The sequence below is a fragment of the Sinohyriopsis cumingii genome, chromosome 14 (assembly GCF_028554795.1).
Source record: "Sinohyriopsis cumingii isolate HCF-2022 chromosome 14, ASM2855479v2, whole genome shotgun sequence".
Lineage (NCBI taxonomy): Eukaryota > Metazoa > Mollusca > Bivalvia > Unionida > Unionidae > Sinohyriopsis > Sinohyriopsis cumingii.
The window spans coordinates 98707071-98717605 of record NC_142974.1 but is presented as its reverse complement, the minus strand read 5'-3'; positions in this window follow the sequence as shown (position 1 = coordinate 98717605).

The window sequence follows — 10535 nt, the reverse complement described above, 5'->3', positions numbered from 1 at the left end:
CGCGTTACAGAATTCAGTCAGCCCGCATCCAATCCGAAGAGAGCAGTCTGTGACGTCACGTAGTCAATATAGATTCGCTAGCGCTTGTGTGCAGTCAATCTATGCGATAGTGATTCAACATGACGGAAACTCAGAAAACGATCCAGTGGGGTGCACCAGCAGGGGAGACCGCCCAAGGGAACCCGGACTTACTTTCAGAAGAGGTGAATTGGGATTTTGTGGATTTTCTCTCCTCGCAAGAATTTGTTCCGGAACCTTCGTTACCTTCTTCATTACCGCAAGTGGAGAATTTTAGACAGAGACAGAAAGAAGAATTGGAGAAATTTATACAACGACAAAAGGAAGCGGAACAGGCTTTTCTCCTATACAACGACAAAAGGAAGCGGAACAGGCTTTTCTCCTACAGCAACAGCAACAAGAAGAAGAGGTAAGAAAAAAACAACAGCAAGAAGAAGTAGCAGCAAAGAAACAAGAGGGTGAAAATCAAACGGTCACGGTACTGTTGGACATTTTAGCGGAGTTAAGAAGTCTGAAACAAATGTATCAGACTTCTTTATCACGACCGAAGAGAATACGACCTTCCCGAGCCAAACATGTCAACCCTGTGACTAAGCCTACCGTACCACCCTTAGTGATTTCAACCCAATCATCATCAACATTACGCAGTCCGGAAGTAGGCCTTGGCCGTGGCAAAGGCTTAAGGCAGTTAAAATTGATTGCTTAAACTCACCCCTGCACCATAAAGAAAAAAGGCCCTTTTCAGGGCCACCCACATTTCTCGAAAAGAAATACAATTTCAATTTGCCAATAACTCAAAAAAAAAAAAAAACTCACCCATTTTACCCTTATAGTACGTGTCTGTGTATGAGTGCGTGAGTCTAGCTTCTTATTTTAAAATCAAAACTCAAAGACTCTTACCTTATATCATTCATTTATTCTTTTCTCCATTTTTTTACAATCCAATTCACAATTCACAACACAGCACTTTAATTAAAAGTTCATTGATTTCTTCTTTTCTCCTTGTTTAGTCTCTCTGTTTTTTGAATTTCTTCACCGTCACACTCTTTTCCTCTTCTTCTTCCTCCTCGCTTTCTTCCCTTCTTCTTTTTTTCTCCTGTTTCTTTTTCTTCACCTGTCTTCTTTCTTCCTCAGAAGAATCCCTCTCTTCCTCCGAAGAATCCCTCTCTTCTTCTGAAGAATTCCTCTTTTCTTCTGACTGCTCTTGTTTCTTTTTTGGGCAATCTGGAGACCAATGTCCTTTTTCTTTACAATAATAACAGGTATCTTGACTTTTGTCTTTTTTAGTCCCTGTTTTTGTTCTTTTTTGACGGTCTGGACACTCTGAAGACCAATGCCCTTTCTTCTGACAGATATAGCAAGTATCTTGACTTTTATCTCTAAAGGAAGGAGAGTAGTCCGTAGGCTGGTCTGAAGAGAATTTTCTAATGACCCCTCGCAAAGCTCTGACGAAACGTTCCATCTGGTTAGTCTCTTCCATCGTTGTGCTCGGCTTGAGAGTGAAATGAATAGTGAAAGGACAAGACACACACCCTTTTATATACGCTGGTCTGCTATGACTATAAAGTAGTTTATGGTGTTTGAACTTGAGTCATTTGACTTTTTGTTTTCAAGATGAAACGATCCCATTCATATGAGAAGAAAGAAGAAGAAAGTAAGAGGCAGAAACGTGATCTATCGCCTCGTACCAGGGCTGAAATCTTGGCACAAATTCATGCCAGTGATTTTGAAGAGGACATGAGTGAACCAGAATCCGAACCCTCTAAACCAAGTTCATCACCCTTAGTTAACCCTGAAAAGTACTATTCCATTCGAGAGACGGAAAAGCGCTCCTCTAGAAAATTTAGAACCACGGCTTACAAATACACGGTGAAGTTTAAAGATTTCAAGGCTGAAGTGCCGTTAGAGAAAGCAGAAGTGTTCATCACTGAGGTGTGGGATTCTTTGCTCACTGCACTCAAGCGACAATGTCAACCCAAAGAAGACGATCGCTTGAGACTTTCCATACAACACGACGGTTTGAAATCCCCTGTTTGGATCGAGTTTAGCACCCCTGCAGAATTGACTGCTTCCAAAGTCATGGACAAGATTCAACACGTACAACAATCTAATGATCAGTTTGACATCACCGATGGTAAAGCCACACTGGACATGACCCACGTCTCTCCTCCTCAAGGGACAGGACGCAAAAAGATGTTATTGGTGGACGACCTTCGCAACACCAAAACGAGTCTCGTCCGAATTAACAACCCTCATGACCAGATGTGTTTAGCCCGTGCCATCGTGGTGGGACGAACCTATGCCAACAAGAACGACACGGTAGAATGGAAAAGAACCTGGAACACTATTCAACGTTCCGACCGAGCCAAACAACGAAACGAAGCAGAACTCCTGTTACAACAAGCCGGACTGTCCAAAGACACACCCTGTGGCATTCCCGAGATGCAAAAATTGCAAGATGTCCTAGCTCCACGATACACCTTGAAAGTGCACCCTCAAGAAATGCGCGGGCCTCTGTTGTTTCGAGGCCAACATTTTAAGGACGGAAAATACATTCACCTTTATCATCAAGATGACCATTTCGATACCATTACCAGTATCACTGGATTCCTGGGATACAGATATTACTGTGAGAAATGTGACTATGGTTATAATAATCGAGAGCAACACAAACATTGTGGATGGAAATGCTCAGGATGTTTGGCCTCTCCACCCTGTCTGAGCGAAGAACCAGTGCCTTGTTCAACTTGTCTGCGCACGTTTGTCAGCCCTACCTGTTACCAACAACATCTGAAGACGCAAGGTTCACAGAAGAAATGCGCTTGTCAACTCCTGAGATTGTGCCCTACGAGTGGACAAGGCATACGTACCAATAATACCAAGGCACACGTATGTTCAGGAAAGAAAAAATGTCACATTTGTCACCACATCGTGGACTTGGAACACGAATGTTACGTGCAAAGATACCAACAACCACCAGAGAAAGAGAACGGTCACAAGAAGAAAGGCAATTTCATCTTTTTCGATTTCGAATGCATGCAAGAGACCGGCATTCACATTCCTAATTTTTGCGTGGCTCATCGAGCGTGCGAGAAGTGCATTCAAGAACCTATCTTCAGTCATTGCCCTCACTGTAGCAAGATTCCCGGAGGGCGTGAAAAAATCTTTCGGGGACCAAACACGTTAGCCGATTTTGCCCAATGGGTCTTAGACCCCATCGACAAGACGTGGAGCCAAGAGGACATCGAACGTTACGGAGATTGTCATCGTCATGCCACGGTGATGGCTCACAATTTCTCCGGATACGATGGACAGTTTCTTCTCAGATACTATACGGAACAAGGCACCGAGCGTCCTAAAGTGACTTTGAACGGAGCCAAAATCATTTTCATGCAAGTGGGACAAGTACAGTTTAAAGATTCGATGAGCTATTTGGCCATGCCTTTGAGTCGAATGCCTAAAACGTTTGGAATGACAGAAATGGCTAAAGGGTACTTTCCACACTTTTTCAATACGGAAGCCAATCAACACGCCGTTCTACCCCATTTACCAGAGGCTCACTATTACGACCCCGACAACATGCGTACCGAACAACGAGAAGCTTTCTACGCTTGGTACCAGATTCACGCCTCGGACCCTTTCGACTTTCAGGAAGAAATGCTAAAGTATTGTCGTTCCGACGTGGACATTTTACGGCGTTGCTGTGGAAAATTTCGAGAACTGTTCATGGAACACGGAGGGGTCGATCCTTTGAAAGAAGCTTGCACCATTGCCAAAGCGTGTTCCTTAGTGTATCGACAACGATTCATGCCTGAAAAGACCGTGGCTGTCATCAGTCCTCAAACGACCCACTTTGTCAAACGTCAATACTCGGTCAAAGCCCTACGTTGGTTACATTACTTGTGCGACAAGGAAGACAAGTGGATTCAGCATGCCCGCAACGGAGGGGGCGAAAAGAGCATCGGAACGTATTCGGTAGATGGCTGGGACTTAGAAAACCCCAAGATCGTGTACGAGTTTAACGGTTGCTTATTTCACGGATGTCCCGTCTGTTACCCTGACCGTGGCACTAAAAATCAGTTTTTGCAACGAACCATGGAAGACTTGTACCAGGACACTTGTCAGCGACGCCTAAAGTTAGAACAGCAAGGATACCAAGTGGTGGAAATGTGGGAACACGAGTACGATCACCGTATGAAAACCGATCCCGAGTTTAAACGTGCCGTGGAAAGTTACCAGTTCATGGACCCGCTGAACCCGAGGGATAGTTTGTACGGAGGAAGGACCAATGCCACCTGTTTGCTGTACCAAGCCGACGAAGAGAAAGGAGAAGAAATCAAATACTTGGACGTGTGTTCGCTGTATCCCTACGTGTGCAAATATTGTCGCTTTCCTGTAGGGCACCCGCAATTGTTAACGGAACACATCGACCTGAAAAACATTCGACAATACGAAGGCTTGATCAAGTGCAAAGTTTTGCCTCCCACCAACCTATACCATCCCGTCTTACCTCACCATTGTCAAGGCAAATTGATGTTTCCCTTGTGCCGTACTTGTGCCGAAACGTGCAACCAAGATCAACCTTGTCAGCACAGCCAGGAAGAACGGGCCTTGACGGGAACCTGGGTCAGCGTAGAATTGTTCAAAGCTCTGGACATGGGATACCAACTGTTAGAAGTGTACGAAATTTGCCACTTTCCCAAGACACAACAGTACCACAAGGGTGATCCCAGTCAGAAAGGCATTTTCGCAGACTACGTGGATGCCTTTTTGAAACTGAAGCAAGAAGCCAGCGGCTATCCTTCCTGGTGTCACACTCCCGAAGACCAAATACAATTCAAAGAGAAATACTACGAACAAGAAGGCATCACTTTAGACCACATCGAGAAAAACGAAGGCAGGAGATTTGTTTGCCAAAGTGATGTTAAATTGCTTGTGGGGTAAAATGGCACAACGACCGTGTTTACCCAAGACGGAATATTTGACAGAACCTTCCCGCTACTTCCAGATGATTCACGACAAAACCAAATACATGAAACACGTGGACGTCGTTCGTGAGGATTTGATCTTGGTCAATTACGAAGAAGATCTGGACTTTGTACAAGACGACCCTTTTGGAAATGTCATCATTGCGGCTTACGTGACAGCCCATGCTCGCTTAAAATTGTACGAAGCTTTAGAACTGTTAGAAGAACGCGTCCTGTACTTTGACACAGACAGTTGCATTTACATCCATCACCCGATTCAACATCACACTAACATCGAAGGAGACCGTTTAGGAGCCTGGACAGACGAGCATCCCGACGACAAGATTCTAAGTTTTGTCAGTGGCGGTCCCAAAAATTACGGCTACGAATACCGTGACAAACAAGGAGAAGTGCACACGACGTGCAAAGTGAAAGGACTGACTCTGAATTATCGTACCAGTCGAGTGGTCAACTTTGGGGTATTGAAAGAAGCCTTGCAATCGGGAGAGGATGGAAACTTTAAAGTGACCACCTACCAACCGAACAAAATTGTACGTTTACCCACTCACCACATCGTCAGTCGACCCTTGGAAAAAGTCTATCAAATCGTGTACCAGAAGCGAGTTCGACTTCCCAATCATTTCACCTTACCGTATGGACACGTTGGTATAAAACATTGGTTGTAAGAGGATAGCCACCCACCAGAAAGATGACTTCGCCACAGCAAGAATCGAGTGAGAAACCCGATGAGAACTCCAAGTTCAAACCCTACCATTTTCCAGTCTTCTTACCTGACTATTGTGATTGTACCCGTCGATTGGACACGTTTCAGAAATGGCCTACGGATAGGGAAGGATTACCTTCTTCGCATGTTTTAGCTAGAACAGGATTTGTCTACTTGGGACCTGAGTCAGGATTGGGATACGAGGTACAGTGTTTCGCTTGCGGACTGAAGTTACGAATGGATCTATGTATCTATAAAGATTCAGCTATTCTGGAACATACTCGATGGTCTCCGCACTGCCCTTACCTTTCTATGGCCTTTCCACCCATTACACTACGGTACAATGTTGACGGTACCTTAGAGACGGTACCTTCCGAAACAAGACATAAAAAACGTAAAAAAGGAAAGATGTACAAGCTGGAGACTGCATTGAGACTAGTATAAAAAGGGGGCTATGGTCAAGATCGATAGTTCATTGTGACTACCAAGACCGAGCGAACAAGATGAATACTTTGAAAAAGACATCGTTTCAGTTTGGGGATTGTAAAAAAGTTGTATCTTCCTCTAGTGTGACTAATATTGGATGGATAAGACCCAGGCATTGCGACGGAAAATGTCCGGAAGGAAACTGCGATTGTCCATGTGGTTACCATTGTAATTGCGTAACGGAGTTTGCAGACGAGTGCGATTGTGAGCCTTGCGATGGGACCGATGCTGTACGTTGTGACCTGAGCGATGCCGTAAAGCATCATGGGAACTTTGTTCTCACTGCCCCTGTCATGGAAAGTGATGCTGTGCGTGTCAAACCTGAGGGATGCGAAAGCGATGCCGCTCGTCCTCTTAGACATTTTACCGGGTTTAAAGGGGAATGTTCACCTTCACGTCTACCCCCCTACGGATGTCATCCAGCCCTGAGCAAACTCCTGTTCCTGTCACCCAACCCTCATCGAAACGAACCTGTGAAAAACGAATATTCGTTCCCTGTGCGTTTGTCGGAATACTGCGACTTTGAAAATCGTCTTCAATCGTTCAAAGGAAAATGGCCAAAGTATCTGGGAGGACCGACCCCTGAAGAATTAGCCAGAGCCGGATTTTTCTACTTGGGCGAAGGAGATAAAGTCAAGTGCTTCAGTTGCGGTGTGTCACTTCACCACTGGGAACCGCAAGATTCGGCCTACGTTGAACATGCTCGATGGTCACCGAATTGTCATTACTTACCTTTAGTGGGACCGAGACATTGAAGTAACTTTTTACCATAATAATCTGTTCATGGATACTTTACAAGAGAACATTCGTGCTTTGCCTGTGGAGTTGAGAGAACGCATTTATCGAGAACTGGTCAAAATACAAGTGAAACGTAAAGAACAATTGCATCCGTTACGTCACCGGTGTTTGAACCATTGGTACCTGAAGGCTATACAAGGATTGATTCAATTGAAAGTGTTCCATCGGACAGACATTGATCAACGATCCTCTAGTTTTAAAAAGGATTGGTTTGGTATGGACGATTGTAGTTACATCATTGTAAACGTACTGCATCGAATTCCAGAGGAAGAGTTAACGAATTACCAACATCTTGAACACAATGTCAACTTAGTGAAAGAGGAAACTTCTGAACGAATTGTAATGTGTAGATTAGTGACTCAACGATTTAAATTCGACACTGAAGTGAAACCATGTTTGTGCAAAGAGTACATTTCTTGTGTCAGACCAAAGAGGATTTAGTATGACCTATTCATGGATACTTTGCTAGAGAACATTCGTGCTTTGCCTGTGGAGTTGAGAGAACGCATTTACCGAGAGCTGGTGAAAATACAAGTGAAACGTAAAGAACAACTGCATCCGTTACGTCACCAGATCTTTAACCACTGGTACCTGAATGGTATAAGAGAACTGATTCGTCAGAAATTGTTTCAGTGGTCAGACCTTGTTCAATACTTCCAGGCCCCCGATGATTCACGTGTTGATCATTTTGGTTACTTCGAGATTCACCTAGAGCAACCCATTGAGGAAGACGAGGTAAAGGATTACCAACATTTGTTACGTGGAATCTACTTAGCGGAAGAGGAAACTTCTAAAAGAACTCTGACGATTCGGTTGCAGTATGCAAGATTTACATTCCCAACTGGAGAACGAAGATCACTGGCTAGAAAGTACGTGTATTCTTTTCGAAACAAAGAGACTATAAAAACAGGCTGCTATGCCACCACTTCTGTCGTATGTCATCCAACAGATTCCGTGGAAGGAACTCAATGACCATATTCAAACTGTGGATCATTACCATCGATTATTACAAGAATTGTATCCATTCAATTTGGGACGACAAGTGGTGTGTGTTTTAGTGACTTGTTTTCTGGGATTTCGTTTACCAGCCGATTCTTTGTGGACTCTTTACGATCAGTACTTACCACCTCCATGGCCTTAAATGGTCACGAAAAACTCCTTTTGCTCAAAGCCTTGCGTTTTCATCTGGATACTTCTCGACCTCAACAGGAAAAAAAGATTCGTCAACTTTTAGCTACCCAAGACGTGTATGACGATGTGTGTGTAGCCTGTGACTTACATCCCCATTGGACAGATGTCCGTGCCTGGAAAGAATGGGATTTTGAGGCTTGGACCCAAGAAGTGGCCCAGTATGCACGAGAGTTGTTCAAGGAAAAAAGTTACTTTTCAACCCGTGTTAGTGACGGTGCCAGAAGAACCCGTCACCCAGGACAGGACTGTCGTGGACAGGCCTGAAAGACCCTTTCGGGAGGACACTTGTGTGACCTTACCCCCTGTTGAACTGGTTAGAACATTACCCAAAACATGTGGTTGTTGTAAAGACACTTGTGTTTATTCCACATTCATCGTTATCATGTGCCTTTTATCCTTGTACTTAAGCCTTTGGCTTTTATGTATTTTTGTCTTTCGTATTCATGTTTGAAAAAAAACATTCAATAAACGTGTTCTGAAAAAGTATATAAACTCTTGTCTTGTTTGTTTTTCGTGTCACAAGTGACATTTCTCACACCATGGCTACCTCTACTGTCTCTGCTCCCTCTTCTTCTACTGTCAAAGTCATCGACGAACACTTAGATCGTGCCAGTTGGGAGGCTTTGTATCTTCGCCATCCCTTTAACATGCTCATTGCTGGACCTAGCGGTTCAGGCAAAACCGAATTCGTCAAACGTTTGATCGAACATAAACATCATTTGATCGATCGGCCCCCTCAACGGATCGTGTGGTGTTACAAAGAGTGGCAATCGGCGTACAGCCTCTTGCGAGAAAGTCAAGGCGATTCCATCGTGTTTGTGGAAGGCATTCCTAAAGAAGACGACGGCATCGTCTCTGACTCCCGTCTAACCCATTTGGTCATTTTCGACGACATGTTAGGAGAAGACGAAGAAGAAATTAAATTGTGGTTCACGCGCAAAGGGCATCACCGTAATGCCAGTGTCGTTTACATCACCCAAAATTTGTTTCAACAAAGTAAAGCCCATCGCACCATCAGTCTCAATGCGCATTACGTGGTCTTGTTTAAAAGCCCTCGAGATAAATCGCAAGTGCAAGTCTTAGCCAAACAGTTAGGAACGCCTTGACTGACTCAGGCGTACGACGATGCCACTCAAACTCCACACGCCTATTTACTCGTCGATTTGAAACCTACGACTCCCGAGGATTTGCGATTTCGTACCCACTTGTTTCACCACTGGTGCCAAGACGGAGGGCCTGTCCTGTACACGTCTCCGTCCTCGACTTCATTTCACTCCCCATGAAAAAAATCTATAAAAACCTCAGACCCTTTTTCGTCTGTCTCACACAGTGTGAACATGACGTCCCTTCAGTCGCATCTTCCCGTCAAATTGATTCGTGCCTTGTATGGCATCAGTCGAGAAAAAGATCCACAAACACGAGCCCGTGTCTTAGAAGCTAGTCTCAAAGAAGTCTTACGATGGTTCACGGTGACGGCACGTCAATTACTCCAAGGAATCATTCAGATTCCTCATCAAACCCAACGCTTTTTCGATCGAAACAAAGTCGCTTTGGTCCAACTGGCCGATCCCCGCATCGACACTCAAACCAAAAAACAAATCATTTTGAAACCTGGAGGGAGTGGTACTCTAGGAGGGGTCATCATTCGCTCACTCTTAAGATGGGATCCTAATGCCCCCAAAGTTATCCCCAAGACAAAAGTCCAACGAAGCCCCAAGAAGAAAAAGAAAAAGACCAAGTCCCCAAGAAGAATAACTTCTCCAGTGGCAGGACCCTCCTCTTACCAGACACCACCCCGGAAAGAGAAAAGAAGCCCCCAGAAAAAGAAACAGAGAAAAAGTCCTCAGAAAAAGAAAAGTCCACAGAAGAAAACTAGTCGCAAGAGAGGCACTTCGGCCAGGACGCAACCTTACACTCGCAAACCACGACCTGCCACAGCGTCTCCGGCAGCCTCACGTTTGTCCACTTCTCCGTTGATGTCACCAGGAACTGAAGAGTACTTGGAGACGTTGATCACACCAAGAACTTCTCCGTTGATGACCCCCAAAAGAACTTCCCCAGTGGCAGGACCTTCCAATTTAGCGGCAGTGGCTGCTGCTCACAAAATACCTTCTCCCAAAATCAAAGTCCATGAAAGATCGGGCATGTTACAAAGTTTACTGGATTTGTCCAAGCAAGAACTGGCTCGATTTAGTCCGTTACGTACCCCTGCACGACGTGTCATGCCTGTCCTCAAACTGATAAAACGTAAAGACAATCAGTGGCGACGCGTTCCAGTATAAAAAAGGCCTGTGACCGAGTAGGGTATCAGTGTTTTTAGGTGCTTCTAAAGACTCAAAGATGTCACCCTC